This window comes from Suncus etruscus, chromosome 7 (assembly GCF_024139225.1).
Source record: "Suncus etruscus isolate mSunEtr1 chromosome 7, mSunEtr1.pri.cur, whole genome shotgun sequence".
Classification (NCBI taxonomy): domain Eukaryota; kingdom Metazoa; phylum Chordata; class Mammalia; order Eulipotyphla; family Soricidae; genus Suncus; species Suncus etruscus.
Window position 1 is genome coordinate 72294781 of NC_064854.1, and position 25039 is coordinate 72319819.

Below are 25039 nucleotides of genomic sequence, written 5' to 3' on the forward strand. Positions count from 1 at the left end.
TGGTACATATACACAATGGAATATTACGCAGCTGTCAGGAGAGATGAAGTCATGAAATTTTCCTATACATGGATGTACACGGAATCTATTATGCTGAGTGAAATTAGTCAGAGAGAGAGAGAAAAACGCAGAATTGTCTCACTCATCTATGGGTTTTAAGAAAAATGAAAGACATTCTTGCAATAATAATATTCAGACACAAAAGAGAAAAGAGCTGGAAGTTCCAGCTCACCACAGGAAGCTCACCACAAAGAGTGATGTGTTTAGTTAGAGAAATAACTACATTTTGAACTTTCCTAATAATGAGAATGTATGAGGGAAATGGAGAGCCTGTTTAGAGTACAGGCGGGGGTCGGTTGGGGAGGAGTGAGACTTGGGACATTGGTGATGGGAATGTTGCACTGGTGATGGGTGGTTTTCTTTACATGACTGAAACCCAAACATAATCATGTATGTAATCAAGGTGTTTAAATAAAAAATAACTATAGAAAAAAATAAATACATAAAAAGACAATGTTATAAAATTTACCTTAATCAATACCAATTAAAATGAAGCAAACCAATGAAAGAATTTTGTGAACTAATTTTAATTTGAGTATTTGATGCTCTACTTTAAATTTATTAGTTCTATTTTAACATTTGGACACAAACATTTTCCCATACACATTTCTGCAAAATATTCTTGTAGAATTTATATGATCATTTGAGATCTTTCCATTAGTTTTTTTCCTAATCACTATGACTAAAAAGTATAGAAGATAATTCTTAAGGCACAGATATAGCAAAATGAAATATCCAAATTGAGGACAATATAGGAAAGAATTGTATTATAATTTATAAAATAAAATGAAGCTTTCTAGACTTCTTTAATCAACTTCACAAGCAAGGTTAACTCAATATAACTCATTTTTATATATATTATCTATAATATACAAGTAAAAGGCTAATTTTATAAAATGTTAAGTGATATTTACTTTGAAATGAGATTGTATAAACTTTTATATTCCTTTGTTTTGAATTTTTAGATATTATTTTAGCTTTCAAAATTGAAAAATATAAAAACCTATCAAGCTTTTAAATTACTGATGAAATGTATATCTCTGCTAATACAGGAACAAGATGATAAAAATCAATAACTCCAAATATTCAAATTAGACATTTGAATCCACAGTGACATATGTTCATGAAAACCATGATTTGCTTAAAGATAATAAAAATCTCTTAAAGTTTCTTTTAAATAATTAGTAAGTATTATGCTTGATTATTTCAGAACAAAGGAGCTTACTGTATAATGCTGATAATGGATGTAACAGAATCTTCTGCTCATAAAGTAAAAGAAATCGAAAGTCTTCCAAGGAGAGGTTAAGCATAATCTGTGTGATTACTACTATCCACAGTGAGATAATATCTATTTAGATCTCAGCTAAATTTATGCCAAAAAAATTTGATAAAACTTCTTAAGAAAAATTTCATATGTTCAAAAGGAGAATCCAAGAACACCTAAGCATATGGTTCATTTACTCTTCATATTTAAAATGACTATCATTTGGCATGCATTTGGCCTCTAAAATGAACTGTTAAGTAATACATAAACTATCTGGATGCTCAGAGATCTCCAGCTTTATTATATTAAAGAGTTAAATTTTTGTTCCACCAATGTTGATATCGGACTGGGGGAGGATATCAAAACCATGAGTCATTAGGACAGCCTGGTTCTACCTAAGACTGGTCATAATGGCAGGATAAATTGTTTCTAACATCAAGCAGAAAAAAAGATAGATTTTTCTTATATATAAACTAAACTGAGTTATGAGTAAAAACCTATATTTATTATGCCACGTAGTATTTCCCAGACATACACTAAGGATAGCTGTAAGGGCTGGAACACAATTCCAGGAAAAGAGCTTGACTTTTCTGAAAGTGGGGCAAGGTGAAAATTCCCATAATGGCTCATTGTAGGGAACTTCCTGGTATAACAATCATGTGATATCTTGTACTCTTCCGCTGCCTCTGAATGTCTTAGCAGATGTTATGCCCTTATAAGGAAATGTTAAATTGTCTCCTACCCCCTCTCCCCTCCTTATGGTATATAAGGACTGACAAAGAAAGCCACGTGCTCCTTTGCCTCTGTTCAGTTCTGGATGGGCACTGGACTTTGGCCAGCCAGAATAAAGAACCCACTTGAGCTTTTGCCTGAGTGACTGTCTCTTCATTTCTCTGCGTTGGAGCAGAGCCTTTCATAGCATATTTTTCAATTACAATATTTTTTTAAATATTACATATTTTACCATGTTAAATTATCTCATATTTTACCACGTTAATTTCTCTACAAAGACCCAATTCTAACATCTTGAAATATGTAATAGTCAAGTCAAACGCGGCAACTAAATTCATTAAAACTGAATAAAAAGTTTAATTTTCTTTTTTTTTAAAGTTTAATTTTCAACCACGAATTGTTTCTTTAATTAAAGAACAACACTAATTATAGTTGAATTTTAGGCATATAGGACTTAAACACCAATCACAGTATTAGTGTCAATACCCACAACCAATGTTCTTATACTCTATCATTTCACTCGCCCCAACCAACCATCCCTACCACCTGCTGGTCACCTTGGCAGGCACATTCATTTTGATGGTTTTAGCTTAAATCTCATGTGTTCGGTGTTGTTAGTCTGTACTTTGGATGATCAGCTATAACATTCTTCCATATTTCAAATATAACTAAAACTAACTGTCACATTTCAGACATATAAAGTACATAATAGCCCAATATGGCTAATATGCATGAAGAATAATTCCATTGTATATTTCATGGAACAGCACTAACAATATACTTACTCTGTAAGTTTCCTGTAACAAGAGATATAAAATCATTGAAAACAGAAAAGTATGAGTATTGGGTGGATAGGGCAATTGCCTTACATGTGGCTGACCCATGTTCAATCTCCAACATCCCATATTTTTAATTGTACAAATAAACTTTTTAATTGTACAATATGAAAAGTTCATAAAATACCTTTTAAATGAGTTAAACATTCATAAACATGATATCATTGCCAAAATATATTGCAAAGCAATAATTTCTTTATTAGATTCATGATATACTTTTGTGTATATTGTTGGTCTTATTCCATTCCTGATAACCTATTTCATTCACCCTATTATATGATTAAGTTTTATAAACTTAAATTTAAAGTTGGAATTATAAGGAAACAGAATTAAAACTATGATCCATTAACTATTGAACTCAACAAAGAGTACATATCATTTCTAGGATAAATTTTTTGTCAAATATTTCTTCATTATTAGTTTCATTCTTAAACTAAAATTAATCTTTAAATTTTTAAATTTTTGGAAATGTTTATTTTCATATTTTACATTTTTTTACATCCATCCTGCTGAGCTGATTTTACAGGAATAACAATTTTATTTCCAATATTTTTTAACTGAGATTTTAAGGATCTTTTGAAGCATTCATTATTGACTTTTTTAAGGGTGACTCTCTTTACACTAGTTGCCAACACTTTCATTTCTATTTACAACTGCTTGTGCACTAAGGAGACATAATTTTGATGCAGGTTAAAGTATCTAAAGGCAAACTTTCTAAAACAAAAATGTTGAGTTTCAAAATCTATCATTTAAAAAAATCTGGTAATAATGTAGCAATGAAATATTTAGTAACCTCTTAGAAGATAATATTAGTCTCAGACAATCACTTCAAAGTATCTCTAATGCTTTCCTTGTAGGTTTGATTTCAGCATTAGTTAAGGATCATTGCTGGTGAATGAGTGTTTTTATGGGCTCCTTATAGAATACAGATTTAAATAACTGTGATATACTTCATTGTGTGTGAGTATGTGTGTGGTGAAGCTTTTTAGCTAAGGTGTATAAATGGAGTTTGAAAGTATGTTTAAATGTTTTGCCTCACTTTTTAAAAGTAGAAAAAACAAAAACAGAAGTTTAAGAGCATAGAGTAAATGTACTTTGAACAGCATGTTTGTTTTATATTTTTAGTACCATCACTTGCTGTATAGCAATCTTCTCCACCACTCTGTAATTTTAAGAGTGGAAAAAACCGGATTTAATTGCTTTAAACAGCAAATTAACTTCTCAGGGAATATTCAGAGTAGTTATTTCATATGTAAACAGCATTTGAAATGACATCAAAGTTAATGGACTTTAAAAACTTATTTCAAAAGATTTTGCCTAGCTACTTTAAATGTTAGAAAATGTTTGTGCTATTTAACTATCCTTGGGGGATATATTTAAAATTATTCTTAGGTCTAAATATTAAAACTTTCTTCTTTCATAATAATAACATGGTCTAAAATGGGAATTAGTTTGTCATGGATTTGGTCTATCATGGGTATGCTTAAATACAGTTGAATACACTTTGAACATTATTATCATTTTTGTTTTCTATATACTAAAATTTGTAAAAATAAAATATTTAAAAAATAAATTTACTTAGATATAAATTTACTCAGATATTTATAAATTTATTTAGATATTTATAAATAAAATCCCTTTTAATTAAAGCTTAGAATAATATTCACACTCAAGGCACAATAGCATTTGGCATTTGAATAGTCAGAATTACATAGTTGTAAACATTAGTACTTTATTCAATTATACTAACATAATCTGATATGTATATTTACAGATTAATTTTAATGATGTGAAAATGTAAATTAAGTAACATGAGATAAGATTATTATATTTCCTCTGTCTAATATTATAACTAAATTTTTTGGATGAGAATTACAACTGAACAATATTTTATGTATTGAGAATAAACTTAATAGATTGAAAATGTTATTTGAATCGACATTGTTACATTCCTGGATGATGAATAAGTGGTGTCAGTAAAATTAAATAGCACCCTACTGATGCAAAGGTGGAGTCACTAGAGAGTGCAACATATGTTAACAAGATAAGCAAACAAAACAAAGAACAGATAAGGTCCTCACTATGTGAGAATTCCTGCCTAAGTTTAAATTAACAGGTGGTTCTAAAAATGCATCTCTGAAATATGGTGGAATTTACAGGATCAAATTGAGTTTGCTATGATTTGCTGTCTGAACTTCAGTACCAGTCCTAAAGCCTTCTGTCTGAACCGCTTGGTACCTAGATCAGGAAAAATGCCTTTCCCTGCCCACCTTAAAATGACTGCTATAAAAGAACTCTCTGGACCTTGTGTTGTTTATCCACTCATCTGTCTACCAAATATCTTAAGTATATATCTCCCTCCAATTTTTCCAGATGAAGTATATGCTAAACCATTGTATAATTTTTCCTAACTGAAGGGGATATAATTGTAATGTGGACTCTCCCAACATGATAGTATAATTGCATGCTATAGGCTTCAGTAAGAATGTCTAACCTAGCCATAGAGAGGTGGCAGTTAGCAGTTTTGGAAATTGTATCCATATTATAAAAATGAATATATTTAAAATCAGTATACTTCAATAGTGGTATACTACACTGTACATGTAAATACACTGAGGTCAAGAGGGGGAGTCCTTTATGTGGAATGTTAAGGGATAAAAATACTCAAACAGCATTTTGTAAGGTCTGCTAGACACAGTGAGATCAATTTTAAAACTTCTCTGAGAGGAATAAAACCCAGACACTGTGCATTCATGTATCAATTGACCAGATGCCAAGTCCTTGTTTCAAGGCTCTGGAACCCTCAAGCTTATGTGACTGAACACTCTTACAAAGTGAGCATCTATTTCAAGCCAAAAGAAAGAAAAAATGGTGAAAAATCTACCACAGTGTCTAACAAATTCAGTCAGTAAATTAAAAAAGTTTCTTCTCAGTAAAGCTTTTATATTATAAAATGTTTCATTTTGAAAATCCATTAAATCATTCAACTAAAACTAGAAGGGGAATAAAATTATATACAAATATAATGTTTAAAATAATAACAAATAGTGTTAAATTAATTTAAATCATTTTCAGCAAAGATTTCTGAAATTCCTAGCATGTCCAGAATAGTGCAGAATACATTGTTGGACAACCAACTGGTTGAAAAAGTATTTCAGTTCTTTTTATAAATTTGTTGCTGCATTTTTTAAGAATCTTTAAGTAATTTCTTTCATCAAGAAATATATAATATAGACTGATTTATCTAAGAATTAAATAGGAAATACATAACATATAAAACATTGAAAAGGAGCAAATAAAATACCTATTATAATAATGATTACAAATATATGCCTCATACCATATTACAGTTTGTTCCATCTGTACAAAGGTATATTATCTTTTGAAATAGGCATCTTTTGTATTCTCATCAAAAGAATGAGGGAAACCAGGTTCTAAGTTCAAGATCAATTTCATTAAATAAGTAAGGTACTTCAAGCCCCAGCTGTTTTAAATCAAGGAAGTTCTATCCATAAACACGCGATACATTAAAATTATACAGCAGTTAGAAATACAAAATTTTCTTTTTACTTTTCATATATATTAAAAAAATAAAAGAGCGTGTTTCTGTTTATGGAGAGTATACCAGTGGGAAGAAACATTCATTCTGATTGCAGGGAACCTATTATTATGTCACATATAAAAGGAATTATTTCTGTCACAATTTAAATTCTGAGGAGGAAACTTGTATGCCCTAAATATATGTTAAACTGCTTATAGGCTTCAAAACATATAAAATAACAAAGGTACATTATAATACTTCCAAGTCATTTCAGAGTCAAACCTCCCACACATACATACACTAGAGTTGGTTGCTCCTGCAAATTGTTCCTAGTTGCTCTATACACAGGCTAAGATTTGCATCAATAGTAATTAGCCACTGCCTGATCAATGATAATGAACACAGAGGAAAAGAAAGAGGACCAATTACTTGCAAAAGTCTCACTGACAATATAGGCAAGTTTGTAGACACAAATACACAAACATCCCATACAAGGGCTGTGCATAAAAGTCAAAATGATTTATGGAAAGTCACTGATACAGAAATTGCAAAATGTGCAACCATCACAAATAGCAAGATGCAGGGAAGAAGTAGATAGGCAATGTTCAGCAGATTTGCAGCTGTTGATGTTAAGAAAAATATTCGAACTTTTGTTTGTAAAATAAAAATGACTGATTTTGTGCTTGGAGTTAAATATATGAATTGTACCTACAGGACAATTGAAGTATAACCTTGACAAAATTCTTTACAAATATGTTTCTTTGTTGTTGTTTTATCTACTTCATCAATAATAGCACAAAAGGAAACCAATGAACCAACCAACCAAAATCACAGACATATTTATATTATTCCTCATATTTTCAAATTGTGGCAAGGCAAATTCTCATGTTAGAAATTCATACAAATATGCATCTAGTTAATCAACTAGTAATTCACTATTACTATATGTACTCCAGATCATATTTTCAGTATATGTATTTATACTGCCAATGTGCTGTACTGGTGCATCTTAGCTTTTATCCCTACACCTGCCAGCCACTTCTTACTGTGTAATGTTCTGCTCTAATTTGAAACTTAGGAACTAAAACATTTAGGTCTTTTTTATTGAGCTTAATTTTCCCAGATGCAAGTTGTCATGTTCCATTATCATAAAACCTCTCTGTCTCTATGTTTCTGTTCCAATTACAGCTACTGTCCTTGGTCACCATTATTTTATTTCTTTTTTGTCACCATGAAATTACAAAATTATTCATGATTAGGTTTCTACATATAATGTTTCAATGTCAATCTCTTCCTCAGTGTTCACTTCCCTTAACACAACCCTCCAGTCCCATTTGTCTGCCACTTAAAAGTTTGTTTCTTAAAGAGACTTAGTTGGCTTTGCCTCCAACACTATGCTTAACTCCATCCCACTCTTGTCAATCCTTGAGCATGTCACCTAAATTCTGACCACACTAATGGAAATAATATTTTTAACCTTCCTCATATATGCTTTGATACATTTGATAAGATAAAAGGGATAAGAAGAATAATAGAGCAGGTAGGCTACTTGCTTTGCAGCTGACACACACTTTACCCCTGGAATTTATATATTACTCTGAGCCCATAAAGACTGATCTCAGAGCTCAGATCATGGAGTAAGCCCTAAGTACTGCTTGTTTGCCATTTCCTACTCCTCAAAAGAATAAAAAAATATTAGGTATTTCCCTTGCATTTAAGAACTCAGTTTGATTCTCCTTAAATGCAGATGGTCTCCAGAGTACTTCTGTGAATTAGCCCTGAGTACAGACCTGTCAGTATGGAAGCCTAAGCATTGCATTGTATGTTTTATACTCCTTCCCTCCCAAAATGTAATACTTTATTCAGGTAAAATAGTAACATAATACTTGCTGCCTGACACATAAAAAGTGTGAGAATAAAATTAAAACAATTAGATGAATGGATAATAGATAATTAAATATTTAAATTAATTTTAATTAAGGAAACATTTCAGCAAAACATACAATAAGTTTCTATGTCCTGTTAAAGTTCTTTTTTTAAATGAAGTAATTTTTATTGTGACCAAAGTGAATTACACATTTTACACAGTAATATTTAAGGTACATAATGACATTGAATCAGGGGCATTCCAACCACCAGTGTTGTCTTTCATCCTGTTAAAATTCTAAGGTCTGAAGCTTCTTCCTAGGCATTCAATAAAGCTTATATTTCAGGGATTCAAAATTTCAGGAATCTCAAGGTCCTAATAAGGAACCTACAGCAGACAACATTCACAGAAAACTACTTATTACAAATTTTGCATCAGTAAGATATTTCAACTTTAATCAACTAAGCACAGAAATTTTTGTTTGTTTATTTTGGGGCCACATCTGTGGTGATCAGGGATTACTCCTGTTCTTGCACTCAAGACCTGAAGGGCTCAGGAAACCTTATGGGATGCTGAGGAGGGAACTGGGAGGGTCAGATGCATGCAAGTCAAGCATACCCAGTATGCTATTACTCTATCCCTAAGACAAGCAGATTTTGTAAAGATGTATTTATTAGAGGGATCCAGGGAAAGGCTCCAAATAGCAGTGTGGTGAGTGGCACTAGGCCTATGTCCCAGATAGGACCAAGTGAGAGGTACCGAGCAGTAGCATGGTGAGTGCTGCATGACCCAGATGAGATGGTGGGGGTGCTTGAGCAGCAGAGTGGTGAGCAGCCCCTGATCCCAGAGGTGGCAGTGAATGAAACCTGCCCCAGAGCCCAGAAAGGATACAGCAATAGGTTCAAAGAGGCAGTATGGTGAGTGTCCCCAACCCATGGACCAAATAGAACATACTGAGAGGCAGCGTGGTAAATAGCACCTTTCCTACAGCACAGATTGAACCTAGTTAGCATGGTGACTGCCAGGTCCTCCAGAGATGGCAGTCAAGTGATGCCCACTCTGCAGCCCAGAAGAAACCCAATGAGAGGCACTGCGCAGAATCACGGTAAATGGCGCCTTCCCAGTGGCCCAGATGGGACCCAGCATTATCAATGTAATGAGCCACCCCTGCCCCAGGAGGCAGAAGCAAGTAGTGCCAGCTCTGCATCCCAGAAAGGACCATAAGAGACCTGTGCAACAAGAAGATCAAGGCCTCTGTGCTCTGCTCCATAGCCACACATATGTGCTCTAGTCAATGTACTCTAGAAAAACACTTGGAAAACACCACATCACAAAAGACACATGGGAAAACAATGCAGAAATCACAATACATAGAAAATAACAATGGTGGCTCTGCATACACAACAAGTACCAACCACCTATGTAGCCTTCTGATAAAGACTTTAGAGAAGAATTATGGAATATGTACAAAGAACTTAAAGAAACCAGGAACTAACCAAATGAATTATAAATCAGAATCAAGAGGATATGAAAGTAGAAATGAGAAAACTTCAAACTGAAATGACAGAAATGGAAAACTTGGTAGGTGAAATAAAAATATCACTGGAAAGCTTAATTGACAGAGTAACATGTGCTGAAGACAGGATCAGTGAACTGGAAGATGAGATGAATAACAAGAGGTTGGAAAAGATCTTTAAAAAAATAATGTAAAAATCCTCAAAGAATGTGAACAGATGAAAATAGATGTCTGCATGTGCCAGAATAATAGCACAGTGATAGGGCATTTACCTTGATTGCGGCCAACCTGGACAGACCCAGGTTCCAACTCTGGTATCTCATATGGCTTCCTGAGCTTGCCAGGAACAAATTCTGAGCACAGAGCTAGGAATAACCTCTGAGCACCACTTGTGTGGCCCCAAAACAAACAAACAGTCTGAGATAAACTCAATAGAAATAACATAAGAATTGAAGTTTCAGAGGCCCACAAAGAAAATACCCATGAAAAATCAAAGTCAATGACATCATTTTAGAGAACCACACAGAGATAAAGAATACATGCAAGAAAATCCTACATACCTGAAGTGTATCAGCTAAAAGGGTTTTAAAGAAAAACCCAGGGGCTGGAGCAATAATAAGGTGGGTAAGGTATTTGACTTGCATGTTGCAAACCCAGGTTTGATCCCCAGAATTATAAATGGTTCCCCAAACATTACCAGGAATGACCCCAAGTTCAGAGCTAGTAGTAACAGCTGAGCAAGGCTGAGTGTGTCCAAAAACAATAACAGTAAAAGAAAAAGAAGAAAACGCTCCAAAGTTTATATAGCCTCAACAATAAATACTACAGATAGGGATAGAATATAAAGGAAGCAAAATAAAAAAAAGTTACAAAGGAATATCCTTAAGATTTACAGAAGATTTGTTACAAGCAAACCTCAAGCCTGAAGGCAGTGGTGAAATATAGCTACAAAGCTCAAATTAATGAATGCTTTGCCAAGAGTATGTCATCCAGCTAGACTTAGATTCAGGTTTGAAGAAAGGTTACACAGTTCCACAGATAAACAACAGCTCAGAAACTTTGCAGATTCAAAACCAGTCTTAAAAGAACTGAATGGTCTATGTTAAGGTTAGGCAGACACAATAAATATCCCAAACACTTAAAAAAAAAAAAAACAAAGAAAACACTAATTCCCATGACAATCTTCTCTTTCAATGTCAATGGACTGAATGCACTTGTTAAGAGACACAGAAAGACAAATTTGATCAACAAGTTAAGTCCAACATTTTGCTACCTACAAGAAACACATATTAATAATCAGAGCAAACATAGACACAAAGTCAAAGATTAGAGAACCATCATTCAGGCAAAAATTTCTTAAAAGAGCTAGAGTGACTATACTGATATCAAATGACACAGACTTTAGAATTAAAAGGTTTCTAAAAGACAGAAATGGATATTTCTTAATAATCAAGCTATAATGTTCCAAGAAGAAATTATATTCCTAAACATATATGGAGACATTAAGTTTCCAGCAAAATATTCAATATAATTGCTGATATATTCGAAAAAAAGATATCAATAACAACATAATAATAGTGGACGACTTTAATGTATCCCTGTCACCATTGATAGGTAAGTTAGGCTAAAAAAAGGATATACTGGCACTAAAGGAAGAAATATAAGAGAGTAGATAGATGATAGATAGATAGATAGATAGATAGATAGATAGATAGATAGATAGATCGATAGATAGATAGATAGATAGATAGATAGATGACACATAAATGATAGACAGATGATAGATATAGATAGGTAGATAGATAGATAAGACTATTCATCGCCCCAAAATTGGATATGCATTCTTCTCCAATGCATATGGGTCAATCTTCAGAGAGACTACATGCTGGCCTATAAAATATACCTTAATAAAATCTAGAGGATAGAAATTGTTTAAAGTACTTTCTCAAATCATGATGTACTGAAATTAGAAATGAATTGAAAAAGACACAAAGAGAAAATATTTACACCTGGAAAAGAAACAGCTCACTACTGGGTCACAGATGAAATCAAAGAGGAAATCAAAAGTTTCCTTTAAATATGTGAGAATTAAGAAACTAGTTATCATACTTTATGGGTCACAGTAAAAGCTCTACTAAGAAGAAAATATATACTGTTTATAGTCAAGTATATACCAACTAGAGTATAGGCCAAACCCCCCCTCCTGAATTTTACCCTACAAACTGGGAAAAAATAGTGACTCGAGTATAAGCCAAAGTGAAAAACATAGCAGTTACTGATAAATTTCAAAAAATAAAAATATATACCCAAAACAATTACTATAATTTGAGAATCGGTAGGTTTAATGTTCTTTCAATATTTATTGCTAAATAAAAACACCCTGTTAACTAGCAACAATAACTTTAAAACTTTAAATAAAGTGCAGAAAACTGTAGCTAATCAGGTAATCAAGATAAATCACAAAGGTTAAAATCCTTCAAAACTAGATTACTTATCATCTGTATGTTCAAACAGAGTTTCGGCTTTATCTGATGTGAGATATCAGCATAGACATTGTCATCATCTCTGTGTTTGCAGATATCATCATCACTGCTTTTGGTCTCATACAAAGCCCAGAATATTGTGAGTTAAATACTTCAGTGGAAGACAGTTCAGTTCAGCCAACTACCTCTTCAGCTCAGCCAGGACTTGTGGACTGAGCTGAAGCACCGCCCCTTCCAGCAGATGACAGAAGATGACTGGAGACTAAGTGCATTTGATTCAGTGAGCAGGCACCAAATCAAATAACCTGTATGACCCGAGTCTAATCCAAGTTTTGTTTTTTTTTGGCACAAATTTAATGGCACTGCTTAAAAAATATTAAAAACTGGGGCCAAAGGGATAGTGTAGTGGTAGGGCGTTTGTCTACATGTGGCTGACCTATGACAGACCTGGGTTCAATCCCTGGTGTCCCAGATGATCCCCCAAAGCCAGGAGTGATTTCTGAGTACATAGCCAGGAGTAAACCCTGAGTGACATGGGGTATGCCCCCCCCAAATAAACAAATAACAAAATGAAAAAATATCAACAAAATGCACCAAAAATAGGCAAAATGAATAAAGCTTAGAGTAAAATGAGTAAATTGAAAATTATAAAATAAATCCAAATGATCTGTAAAATTAAGAATTTTTTCTTTGAATAAGTAAATATTTTCATAAAAGTATTAACAAAGCTTAAAGAAAGGAGAGAGAAAAACTTAAATAAAATTAGAACTATAAATGGGAGGTTATACACTATAGATATTCAAAGATTAATTAATGATTACTCTGAGAAACTCTATGCCACAGAACAAGAGAAACTGTAAGAAATGAATAAACTCTTGGATTTCTATAGCCTCTGAAAGTTGAACCAAGATGATCTAGATTACTTGAAAAGACATATCACTACTGAGGAAATTAAAATGACAAACAAAAGGCTTCCAAAAAACTAAAGTCCAGGCCCAAATGGATTAAATAGTGAATTCTTTGAAAACATTAAAGAGGACATAATGCCAATCATTTCAGACTCAACCAGGAAATTGAAGAATCAGAGACACTTTCAAATAGATTTTATGAAGCTAACATCACCCTATTACCAAGACTAGACAGAGATACCATATAAAAGAGAACTACAGATCAATATTCTTGATGAAAACAGATTCAAAGATCCTCAACAAAATCTTTGCAAAGAAAATCTAATGTCTCTCCATCACCAAGTAGTATTCCTTCCAAGATACTTTAACATATGCAAGTCAATCAACTTAATATACCATATCAACTCAAGAAAAAATAAAAGTCATATGATTATATCAATAGGTGCAGAGGAAGCATTCCATAAGTCTAATACCCATTCATGATCAATTCTGTCAACAAGATGGAAATGAAGGAACTTTTCTCAATATAGTTGAGGTCATATACAATAAGTCATGGAAAATATTATAGTCAATGAGGAAAAACTGAAAGTCTTTCCTCTAAAACCTATCACAAAACAAGGAAGCCCTTCTTACCAGTCTTTTTCAACACAGTACTAAAAGTTCTTGGCACAGCAATAAGGAACAAAAACATCAAGGGATCACAGATAGAAAAAATTAAAGCTCTCACTATTTATAGATGACATGTTATTATCCTTAGAAAATCCAAAAGTCTCCCCAAAAGGTTTCTAGAAATAATAGATTTGTATAGTAAAGTAGCATGCTACAAAATTAACATAAAAATCCAAGAAATTCTTATAAACAAATAATGATAGAGAAAAGGTATATATTAAAAAACAATTTCATTGGCAACAGTACCTCAGAAACTCAAATACATTGAAGGTAACTAAAGAGGTGAAATACCTATACAAAAAAAATTCCTGCAAAACACTGCTTCAAGAAATAATAAAATAGGACACAAGAAATGGAGAAGTAATCCGTAACCATTAACTGGGAAGATTAAGATATTTAAAATGGCAATGGTCCCCAAATCATTGTACATACTTAATTCAATCTCTCTAACAATACTGATGACATTCTTTATATTAGATAAAGTTTATTTGAAACAATAAATGATGATGAATAACTAAAGAATTCCTTAGAAAAATTATATGGGATATATTACTTTCCCCAACTTTAAATTGTATTACAAAGTAATGCTTATTACAACAGCATAATAATACTAGAATAAAGACCAATGGAATAGAGGCGTATTCAGAGAATGTTCCCCAGAAACAAAATAAATTAATCTTTCATAAAGGTGCAAAAAATGCAAAATGGAGCAAGAAAAGCCTCTTCAAAAAGTGGTGTTGGGACAACTGATCATCTACATGCAAAAAGGGCAAACTAAGAACTCTCTAACACCATGCACAAAGGTCAAATCACAATGGATAAAAGACCTTGATATCAGACTTGAAATTATAAAGTGTATAAAAGAAAACATTGTCAAAAAAAATCTCCATTACATTGAAACTAAAAGCATCTTCAAGGAGAAAACACCACTATCTAAGCAAGTAGAAGCAAAGGTAAAAAACACATATGGAACTACATTAAACTGAGAAGCTGCTGCATTTATTTTGTTTGTTTTTTTGTTTGTTGTTGTTGTTTTTGGATCACACCCAGCAGCATTCAGGGGTTACTCCTGGCTCTATGCTCAGAAATCGCTCCTGGCATTCTCGGATGAGCATATGGGATGCCTGGATTCGAACCACCATCCTTCTGCATGCAAGGCAAACTCACTACCTCCATGCTATCTCTCTGGCCCCAAGCTGCATTTAAAAGGAAACAGTGTCTAGGATACAAAGGGTACCCAAAGAGTAGGAGAAACTATTCACTCACTACCCATCAAATAATTGGCTAATATCCAACATACTGGTAAAATTCAACAAGAAAAATACTTCTAAACCCATCAAAAAATAGGGAGTATAAATGAACAGGCATTCTTCAAAGAAGAAACACAGATGGAGAAAAGGCACATGAAAAAATTAAAAAATCACTAATCAAAAAGGAGATAAAAATCCAAAAAAAAAAACAATGAGGTATTATCTCATTGTACAAAGACTGAAACACATCACAAAGAACAGGAGCAATCTGTGCTAGTAGAGATGTGCAAAATCATTCACTTCTAGTATGAATGCAGTCTAGTCTAGCCTTTCTGGAAAACAGTATAGAATTTCTCAAAAAACTGTATATTGAGCTCTCATATGATACAGCAATACCACTCCTAGGGATATATCCTAGGAACACAAAAACACAATACAAAAATACCCTCTGCATGCCTTTTTCCACTCAGCTCTATTTATGACAGTCAGAATCTGGAAACAACTCAGGTGCTTGACAATAGATAAGAGGCTAAAAAACTGTAGTACATATACACAATGGAATATTATTCAGCCACTAAGAAAAACTAAAGTTATAAGTTTTTCCTATACCTGGATGTATATGGAGATTATTTTGCCGAATGAGAGTCCTAGGTAAGATAGGCAAAATAGTCTCGCTAATCACTAGAATATAAAAAAATAAAAACAGTATGATAATAACATCCAGAGACAATAGATATGATGGCTGGGATGGCCAGCCCATGATATGAAGCTTGCCACAAAGAGTGGTGAGTGCACTTAGAATATTAACTTCACTGACATATACGATAGCAATGAGAGTGATAGAGAGAAGTAGAATGCCAACCTCAGAGACAGGTTGTGGTGGGATGAGGAGACATTTTGGGGATGAAAGTTTTTGGCACTTTTGGTGAAGTAGAGGATACATTCTATGACCTAAACCCAACTATGTACATTTCTGTTACTATAGTGCCTAAAGAATAGATTTATTTAAAATAAGATAAATTTTATCATACATTTTGCTATAAATTTTATATAATTTTATAATACATATATTGTCATCTTTAACAGTAGACATAGAGTGAAAGAGAGGAATGGTTTTGAAAATTATATAGCAGTATTGTCTTGCACACGGCCAACCCATGATGAATGGTGGTTCTATTCCTGATATCCCATATGGTTCCCCAAACCTGCCAGGGATTATTTCTTAGCACAGAGTCAGAAGTAACCCCAAGCACTGCCAGATGTGACCCCAAACCAAAATATATATATTATAATAATATTATTATATTTACATATTATATAATTATATTGTATTATATTAAAATATTATAATTATAATATAATATAATTATAATATTATTTTATAATATATTATATAATATATTGTATATAATATATATATAGCCAACAGTTAATTTGGTAGAAAATTATTACAATTATCACAACTATAAAAACTATATTTAGAATTTCATTCCTGGCCACAAAAGAATTACTCTTCTATAGAAAGCACAGAAGATAAACATGTCATGCTCTCCTTCTTCTCTTCATAGATACTGTATGAAACAGAATTTATTGGAACTCATGATATTTTAAGCATAAAACTGCAGCAGTAACAGAAACACAAGTCAATCTTTATGCAGTTATATATTTTATTCATATAAATATAAATAATAAAGTACATGCTACAGGGAAGAATGATTTAATTTTCTATTTTTCTTAAGGTAAAATACATAGTTAATATCTAATGAAGAGGTAATTTGGGAATATACCACTAAATTTAGAAAAAGTTGGAGTCTTATCTACAAAAATTTTAAAGTATTAGTTTGATTTTAATTTTTGTGACAATTTCCATTTTTTATAATTTTTCTTTCTTTTTGTAAATAGAAAAATACTTATATTTAATTTCTCTTATATGTTTACTTTTACGAAAATACTGTTATTACTTTTATGTAATACTGTTATTATATTATTTTTATTAAAAAGGAATATCAAAAAAACAAGTTGGACTTCAAATCCCACAAAACCTGGTTCTAGGATTTTTTTACTTGTTTGTTTGTTTTTGTTTGGCTATTTATAGCAGACTCAATAGTTATACTTGGAGCAGTGAAAAATATAGAGAATTTGGAGAGAATTCCAAAAATTTTTGGTTTTTTTTTCATAATACTTTATTCTTCAAAATTACAAACATGTTTGCAGTTGGGCCTCAGTCATAAAAAAATAAAAAAAAAAAACAGTCCCTTTCACCTATGTAACTTTTCCACCACTAATTCCACTCATCTCCCTCCTCCCCCACCCCCTCCCTGTATTAGAGACAGGTATTGTACTTCTCTCACTTAATTTTTTTGCTTCCAGAAGTTTTCTAGGTGACTATGATTTGAGGAAAGAGTGAATACAAACCACCTACATGTAAAAAAATTGCTATAGTTTTCTGAGATATTTTCCTTACTCTAAAATATATATACATATATATGTATAAATGTGTATATATATGTATAAATATGTATATATACATATATATGTATATATATATATATATATATATATATATATGGTTTTTGGGTCACACTTGGCAGCGCCCAGGGGCTACTCCTGGCTCTACGCTCAGAAATGCCCCGGCAGGCTCGGGGGACCATATGGGATGTCGGATTTGAACCATTGTCCTTCTGCATGCAAGGCAAATGCCCTATCGCTGTGCTATCTCTCCAGCCCCATTCTAAAATATTTTCATTGTTTTCTTCTACTAGTGGTCAAAATTCACCAACTAAAATAATATGCTCTTTATTACAGATGCATTTCTTTTAAGGGAAAGGAAGTTTTCATGAAATTCTTTTTAACCCACAATTGAGTATGCATGATGATAAAAATGATTATAAACTCAAATCAATAATTATAATTTAAAAAATGTAAAAAACCTACAATTAGAAAATAAAAGGTTAAAGTATGGATCACTTTTATTTAGCCTTTCACTCTAAATCAAAATGCCTCTATTCAGCAAGAACAACAGTAGCCTTAGATGAAATAAGTGTGCTTTCTTCTTGTTTGCCTAACGATTTCCAAGGACTGAGTTTGATTTTTTGAAAAGAGAGAATTTGTACATATAAAGAGTACTGATGAGTAGACTATGGTTATATTTTCACTTGTGCAATTTTTTGGTGTTGATCATTATTTGATTACTTCTTCCCATGCAGTTATATAAATCTTTCCTATTTTAATATTAGAATAATAAATTATCATGTTAAATATACTAAAAATCTATGTTTCTGTGATGAATATTTTGCATGTCAAATTGGTTGTGCTAGGAGAATATGGCTATTGGTCAAACATTATTCTAAAGCTTTTTGTGGACATCAACACTAAAATCAGTAGTAGAATTTGATGAAGACAGATTCCCCTTTCTATTGTGATTGAGTGTACTGAATGCAACTAACCTAAAGCTTGAACAGACAGGAAAAAAAACTACATGGAGGAGGGCCAGATTTGTACTTCACTACATGGAATGTCAGCAATACAAAGAGTTGGTCCTCAGAAATGTTGGGTGAGGTTCAAAAGGACCTGAGAGTTGGCTGAGATGCAAAGGAGACATTTAAATTTCTTCAGTAATTCACTCTGAATTCCCTGAACAAATTTTATATCAAAGAAAAAACTCATGATGATTGATGTACTAGCAAAACATGAAACAAGAATCAAATAAAAACTAAGAAATAGAGAAAAGAGAAGCAGTTGACTGAAGCCACTTTTACTTGAAGCATATCTACTGACCAGGTGAACTTGAAATTTGGTTTTGAAATAAAAACAGTATACAAAGCCTGAGTTTTCCCAAAGTAGGTTCTTCAATTAGTATCCTCCTGCAAAGTTACTTTGAAGAAAGAGTAATAGTACACTCTAAGGAGAAATTATAAATCACTTGCTCCTTTCCTGGCTCATAGTGTAAGTGGGAGACGACGCATAATCACATTCCAACCTCAGCTTCATTTCACTGCAAATTCATCCTTTCTGATATGGGTGGAAAATTACATACCATTTAGAGTTAGAATGTCCCCAAAAATACCAAATCCTGTTCAAAGAAATCCACCTTTAACTTGGGCCTTAAAGAAATTAAACATATATAATTCCTAAAAATAAAATTTACATAGTCAAAAATCAAGGCAGAGCTCAAAAACTATTTGTCAACATAGTGTTAGTAAACTCATAGGACTTTAAGACTTAGTACTGAATAAAACAATGTTTTTAATTATGAACTCAAAAGTATTTTACGCATTGCCAGATATTCACTAAGATAACAGAAAGGAAGACTAACTTTCAGATTCAGCCAAGGAATGGAAGGAAAGAAAATCTCCCAAATATGGTGTGAAAGGGACAAAAAATGTGAGAAAGTAGGAAACAGAAAATAAGATCGTGAAATGAAATAAAATAACCAGGAGCTGGAGCAATAACATAGACGTAGGGTGTTTGTCTTTCAAGTGGCTGACTCAGGTTTGATCCCTAATATCCCTGCATAATTTCTGAGGGCAGATCCAGAAGTAACCCCTAAGTTTTAGTGACCTAAAATTAAAAATAAATAAATATGATATAATATAATATATGCAAATAGCTGAGGATGTGTCTCAAATAGTAAAGCTTATGTCTTATATGTACAAAGCCCTGAGATTAATGCCTTATACCACATATGACATGTGAAGTTTCCTGAGGAAAAAAAGACTAACAAGTTAATAGCGACCAAATATATATAGGATTATAATAAAAGTAGAAGAGCTAAATAGAAATTTCCAGAAAGGACCAAAGAATGGAATGTTACCAAAGAGATATATAAGGACTGCAAAGTATTTTCTGTTTTTCATTGATTTAATAAGCTGAGAAGATGTCAATTTAGTAGTAAAGAAACCAAGAATTTTTTTCTATTTCACTCTTTGATATGTATCGTGCCACTTCCCTTTCATCTATATAGCTTCTATGAGAAAATTGCAGTCTAATTGGAATCTTTGTTTTTGTACTCTTGACTCTTGACTTTTCTGTTTTTTTCTTAGTTTTTATAGTATCTTTATTTAAACACCATGATTACAAACATGATTGTAGTTGGGTTTTAGTCAGTGCAAGTTCCCATCACCAATGTCCCCATCCCCACCACCACCTAGTCCTGTATTTGGGACAGGCTTTCTACATCCCTCACTCACTGACATTGTTATGATAGTTCTCAAAGTAGTTATTTCTCTAACTGCACTCACCACTTTTTGTGGTGGGCTTCATATCTTGAGCTGGTCCTTTCGGCCCTCATCTTTGGGAATTATTTCAATGTCCTTTATATGTTTTTTCCAAACTTTTAAATTCTGAAACATAAAATCCGAATATCATTATTCTCGTTTATTTTTTATCCTTTCATTCTTTCCCTCCCTCCCTTCCTTATTTATTGTAATTATTGTTGTTGTTATTGTTGCTGTTGCTGCTGCTGCTGCTGAAGTAAAGGGAGTGGAAGAATGATGGACTACATGGTGTCTACTACATGGAAGATTGAGTATTACACTGGTACCACAGATAAATCAGGGTCTCACACCTGTATCACTCACACATGGCGTGAATTACTTACTTACTGCTTTTAGAATATTGTCATATGTTTTGCCATTTTAGTTATAATGCATCCTGGATGTATTTATTTGTCTTTATTTTGTTTAGAACCTTAAACTTCATAAATCTGTGTCCTAACTCTCCTAAATATTTTATACACTTAGGGAAGGTCTTTGCTATTATTTCTTAAAATAGGAATTCTGTATCACCATCTGTCTATCTGGCTATATATATCTGTGAAATTATGGGATTGTATGTTTCTATGTCAATCAACTCCTATATGATTTCTCATTGGATGTTATTTTATGAATCATCACCTCCGATTGTAGTGAAACCGTATGGTCCCACCTTCTAGGTGTGATGCTTTCCCATAGGTAAAAGGGGAGGACAGAAGAGGAGGAGTTTTTTGTTCCTGGAGCTTCGTCTTGCAGTTGCTCGCAGGGTAGTCTGTGGACTTGTCAGGGCAATGTGGGAACTTTCAAAGTCCCTTCTTTCCTTAAGTGTGTGTTTCATTATTTTGCAGATATATCCATATCTTTATCTATCTATAACTCTCGCTCTCCTTGAACTCCTATCTTAGGAAATAGAATAGCAATGCTTACTGTCCTATATAACAACAGGAGGTGATTTAAAAAAAAAATATATGAATGTGTCACACCACGCACAACCCATATTTTCAGCTTCTCTTAATAGGGGGAATATATTGCATTCTACAAATCAGCTAGGGCTAAGTAGCAATTGTATTTCTGGCAAGCCTCATTAGATTCAACTAGCCACATCCTATACATCTGGCCCACTTTATTCATTTGTGGCACCCTGCAGACCTCCACTGTTGAGAGCAAGGCACTCATAATTTCAAGTAAGCATTTGGGAACAACTAAGTAGGCTATGTCCTGTAAAACTATCCTGGGGTCAAAGCTTAAATTAAAAAGGAAAGTGACTAGGCAGAGAAACTGTTATACATATTTAAATAAGAGATAGACAGGTACTAATTTAGGCAGTGACACTAAAATGAAAGAAAGGGGGCAAGCAAGCAAGAGAATATAGTAGGTGAAGTGCTTGCTTTGCATGTGGTTGAGACACAGAGTTTTAATCATTGGCATCACATATGGTCCTCAGGGTCCCACAGAGAACCTCCTGAGCACTAATAACTGTGATGCCAAACCAATATATATAGAAACAATTAGAACACGTTTTAAAAAATAAAAAATTGAAATAAAATTAAAATAGTCTTGTATATAATGAAGAATGCATTGCTCTTCAGTAATACAATAGGAGACATTCTTTGTTCCAAATCGCTCCTATCAAGCATAAAGTACAGCCCCATGAGTGTGAATGTTCTAACTGCCACCTTCTTTCTGAGTAACTGAGGATCAACATTAGATAATTTTTTTTCTCTAAAACTTTTCATCCAGGAAAGGGCAGAAGACAAATTTTGACTTGGAGGCCACAATCTGAATCCATGGTTACTGGACTCTAGAACACAAGGTTCTACTCTCTGAACTCCATAGAAATGCAAATAGATCAGGCTAGGGATAGGACATGAAGACTTTGATTCTCAGAGAAAGCAGAATAGCTTCCTTAAGGGAAGGCGCTATAGCTCAGGAAACTAAGCATAGGCTCATATTCACAAGATTGAATTTTAAAACTTAATCTCAATGTAAACTGACAAGTAAACACTTCCATGGTTTCATTTCTTCATTTGAGAAAGGGCAGTGAGATTCCTTCTAAAGGTTGGTGTGAAGATTCAGTCAGCTTGTAGGAGTTTAATCATCCTTATCTACATTTTCCATAAGTCAATCTATTGTCCAGATGTCTTGTGATAAGTAGGAGAGCAAAATAAAAAAGTTGAGGTTGGGAGATAATATGTGTATTGAGGCTGGGAGAGAATAAGTAGCAAATATGTGTCACCAGGTGGTCCTGAACCTGCAGGAGTTTTCATGGTGAGGAAAGAAAAGAGTGGTTGATTTGCTTTAGTTCTATACTCCTATAGTGTATTCTGAAGTTAGTACTTTAGAATCAGACAAATTAGATGGATGGTAGCATCATCTGAATTTAGGTGCCTAAGGGAAGAATGACTAAATAGTGATGGATGCTCCAGACAAGCTGATATACTGTTAGTATAGATTGTGCACTAATCATAAACTTATGACAAAAGCCTACCTGGCAAAACTTAATAGCTGTGGGATAGTAGTGTGTCCAAGAGTAATCAGGTAGGCCCAATTTATAATACAACAATTATAAATTATAAATTTAATGAGCATGAAAGACCAAGGACTTAAGGGGTTAAGAAATCAAAGGTGGAAATATTTCTCTTTCTAAATAGAAATTTACATTTACAGCATGAGCAAAAAATTAATATTGTGATTCAATCAAGATAACATGGGGATTTTACTTTTACTACATATACGTTTAGATTACATTAAATGTTTAGGCTGGTACTAAATGTCAATTATCAAAAAATCAATGGAATGGAAATGATCACTGCTTAAAGTATAAAATTTTTCAAATATTTAAAAGACTAAATCAAAAGCTAATCATTTGGGAGCCAGATAGTACAGTAAATAATGTGTTTGCCTCACATACATCCAAACAAATTCTATACTTTGATAACCATATAGCCACTCAAACACATCAGTTGTAATCTTTGAGCGTACATAGCACTAGGTAAGGCCTGAGGTACATTCAAGTATGGTCCAAAAGCAACCAAAAAATTAATCGTATTGATCATGATAAGATTGGATAATAAAAAATACAGAGGACATGAACTCTAGTTATCTTTTGTAACACTAGAGTAATCCATTGACTCAAACTGAATTATATTTAATGACTGATGATCATTAAATTCATTTTCATAATAATTTAAAATATATCATTGATAGTTTTATTTTTAGTTTTTTTTGTAAAAGTTAACTCAAACATCTTTTTCTTATAACAGCTTTCTTGACTTAATTTTCTTCAACAATTTGCTCAATTCCTTTTGATTCAATTTCTCTAAGGTTTACATATATATGCTTAATAATATATTTATCATATTTATTTTTATTTGATCAGAATAGTGAAATATTATTCTTACATTAAAATTTAGTGTACCTTAGTGGATAATTTATCTCAAAAATCCATTTATAAATGTTTTATAAATGTTTTTATAAACACATTAAAATTAAAGCATATTAAGTAAAGTTGTATTTTCTTACTGCACTCTTTCTCTCACTATTAATACTTATATATTTGTTCTTTAAAATTGAATTTAATATCTTTGGGCTAGAGTGATAGTATAGTAATTAGGGTGCTTGTCTTGCAGATGTCCTGGTTTGATCCCTGACTTTCTACATGGACCTCTTGGCACTACAAAAATTAACAAATAACTGATAGATAGATAGATAGATAGATAGATAGATAGATAGGGTAGATGGATAGATAGATATAAATACACAGGAAGGAAGGAGGGAAAAATAAAAGAAGAAAGAAAGAAAGAAAGAAAGAAAGAAAGAAAAAGAAAGAGACAGAGTGAGAAAAAGAAAGAAAGAAAGAAAGAAAGAAGAAAGAAAGAAAGAGAGAAAGAAAGAAAGAAAGAAAGAAAGAAAGGAAGGAAGGAAGGAGGAAGAAAGGAAGAAAAAGAAAGGAAGGATGGAAGGAACAAAGGAAGAAGGAAGGAAAGGAAGAAAGACAGAAAAAGGAAGGAAACAAAGAAAGAAGGAAAGAAGGAAGGAGAAAGAGAGAAAGAAAAAAGAAAGAGAGAAAGAAAAAAGAAAGAGAGAAAAAGAAAGAAAGAGAAAGAAGGAAGAAACGGAAGAAAGAAAGACAGAAAAAAGGAAGGAAACAAAGAAAGAAGGAAAGAAGGAAAGAGAAAGAGAGAAAAAAAGAAAGAGAAGAAAAAAGAAAGAAAGAGAGAGAAAGAGAAAAAGAAAGAAGAAAGGAAGGAAGGAAGAAGGAAGGAAAAGAAAGAAAGACAGAAAGAAAGAAAAAAGACGAAAGAAAGAAAGAAAGAAAGAAAGAAAGAAAGAAAGAAAGAAAGAAAGAAAGAAAGAAAGAAAAAAGAAAGAAAGAAAAGAGAAAAAAAAGAAAGAAAGAAGAAAGAAAGAAAGAAAGAAAGAAAGAAAGAAAGAAAAAAGAAAGAGAAAGAAAGAAAAAAGAAAAGAAAGAAAGAAAGAAAGAAAGAAAGAAAGAAAAAAGAAGGAAGGAAGGAAGGAAGGAAGGAAGGAAGGAAGGAAGGAAGGAAGGAAGGAAGGAAGGAAGGAAGGAAGGAAGGAAGGAAGGAAGGAAAAGCTCAATAGTCCAGATATTAAAAAATAGAAACCACATACAGAGCAAGCATTGGTATTTTGAATTGTCT

General features: G+C 32.7%; 1 protein-coding gene across 1 annotated transcript in view; it reads right to left on the bottom strand.

The window, feature by feature from the left end:
* The window catches only part of ADGRB3 (adhesion G protein-coupled receptor B3), an 898471-nt gene that overhangs the window by 803183 nt on the left and 70249 nt on the right, over positions 1 to 25039 (bottom strand). The window lies entirely within an intron of this gene.